The sequence below is a fragment of the Saprolegnia parasitica genome (assembly GCF_000151545.1).
Source record: "Saprolegnia parasitica CBS 223.65 unplaced genomic scaffold supercont2.259, whole genome shotgun sequence".
Taxonomy (NCBI): domain Eukaryota; phylum Oomycota; class Saprolegniomycetes; order Saprolegniales; family Saprolegniaceae; genus Saprolegnia; species Saprolegnia parasitica.
The window spans coordinates 1-2,496 of record NW_012156653.1 but is presented as its reverse complement, the minus strand read 5'-3'; positions in this window follow the sequence as shown (position 1 = coordinate 2,496).

Here is a 2,496-nt window from a genome sequence, read left to right as displayed (position 1 = left end):
CGGAGAGGCAATTTAAGTACACGGACCGCGTCGAGCGTTGGTTAGCTGTGTGCGATATCCGGCTTTATATGACCGACCGTGGTAAAGAAACGGGTGTGATTCGGCAATACGTGGATGTACGATACTTTGATTGGGCGATGGATGGTAACCGGCTGACTAGCTGAGTAGAGTACCTCAACTTTCTAGCGCCGCGGCGGCTCAGTTCGGATTTGCCACCTCCCTACACAGAATTAGATGTACGCAGAAAGCCCCGTTTAACTGTTCGCCGTTTGGTGTTGCCCTTTTATGTCTTTTTGTAGCTTGCATGTATATTAGTTGTATTTGCCCGCACTTAGGTTTCACTGATAAGTGGTGCATCGCGCGCACCCTGCTATTGGATCACAGTCTTCGAATGTACCCTGTCGTTGTTCGTGTTGGTTCTGTATAAAGACATCGCTTTATTTTCACTTCCTCGCAGTGTCCACTGTTGTATGGCTGTCTTCTACTGCACCCTCCTTTTTTCACAGATAGCGATATCTACGCATCGCACTGCGGGTTTGCAACGCACAAAAGCGTCGTACAGCATCACCTTTTGCATGCCTCTCGACTTAACATATTGTTAAGTAGGTCGAATTAAAAGCGCATCGCATTGACATTGGACATTTCTAAACACGATAGACCCAAATATAATTTGTGGTAAGCAATTCTTGACACGCAACTTATGAAAGGGAGCTACCAGCACGAGTGATCTGTTTAAAATCGCTCGCAATTGATTAACTCTGCTACCCGGGTTTGAGCTGGACGCGAAGAGTTAGCAAAACACAGAACAAACACAAAGACCTCCTGCCTGACACTACAACGTTATATCAAGCACGAGCATACTATCAGGCAACTACTCCGCCCAAAGAAGATTGCGCCCACGATAGAATGCGGCCGTAGGGGCCACAGGGCTCACCTTAGTGAAGGCACAAAAACAGACCGCTAAAAGCGAGGCGCGTCATTGTGCAGCGCTAGGTGATTATAAAATCTGATCTTACGCCGCTTATGGCTGCGGGCCATGCCAAAAACGAAGGCTGTACGTGATTGCACGGCCGCAACAGTGTCTGAGGCCATTTGAGAGATTTCGGAGCGCTTTTTGAAGCTCCTCTTTCACGCCGACTTTTTTGATTCAGCAAACTCAAAGTAAAACTCGCACTTGAAAAAACTGAAATTTCGGAGGGCCCTTTGAAACAAAAGGTAATCATCTAACAAGCGCTTCGCGAGACTGCAACTCTCTTCGAGTTTTTTGCCGATTTACTCCAAGTTGAAACTCACCAAAGCGAACGTCCTGTTTCTGCAGCCAATCAGAACGCAGCATTTTGAAAATGAGAGTAAAGGTGAAAGAGGAGCAAAAAAAAAGTGCTCCGATATCTCTATCTCCATCATATCTGTTTTTGATCGTTGTGTGATATGCGTCGTCTTGGTACTTATCATGTTTCTAGTTCCGCAATAGCGCGTGCAAGCTCTATTACATGTCTGTTTAGATTTCTTACAGCGCACCTCAAAGTTACCCCGCATGCCACGAGTCTTCCATGCGTATAAATTGTATATGATACTCTGTACAACCCTGCTCATAGGGCCTTTTTATCCTGGTTTTTTGTCACTAGATAGGATAATGCATGACCGCTCTGGCGCTGCATAAGTATTCACTAGGCATTCGGGATTGCCAAGCACATCGAAAGTCAATGTCACACTCTCCATCAAGTTCCAGGTGCTGAAAGCCACCATTCATGACCTACATCGCATCAAATACATCTAGCAATCTTCAACACGATGATCTGTTCTGTTGTGAGCAATCCACTTGGCAGAGGGAGCAACAAGCACGACCAAGCTGTTTTAAATTAGAAAATCTACTGCCTGACACTACAACGTCTTACCAAGTACGATCTTTCTATAGGGCAACTACTTCGGCCGATATAAAGTGTGGCCGTAGGGCAGGCATTGTGTTGCTCACACTACTGTTTGGCATATTGGAATATCTACATTAGCCTGTTGTCTGTCTTCTTAGGTTTTCTCATATTGCTTAAAGTAAAAGAACCAGGTAAACCATTCCCGGATCACCAAGCTTGGACCGACCGGTGGCGAAGCAGACGCGGCCGCGAAGCAAGTGCGCGCAAGCAGTGCGCAATTAATTGTGTCTGTGTTTGCACCAGTCAGCGCAGTCGTGCGGGCTCTGTAGGGTTGTTAAGGGCAGTTTCCCCACCAAGGTGGAAATAAGGACATATGCCGGATAAATTATCCCAAGTAGGTACAGTGAAAGCAAATATAATGATACGCAAATGAGGTTTATCTGGGCTACGAGGCGTCACCTTGCTCACAACATGTCGCGAAGCGGCTAGACGAGCGGAGCGAGTCCAATTTTTAGAGTACTGGTCAATATTTGATTAATATTTAATGCGGAATCGACGGGTGTAGCTCTAATGGACAGAAGCGTCGTACTTCCTGTGCTAACCGGGTGCGTTGGGTAGCCTATCAGCG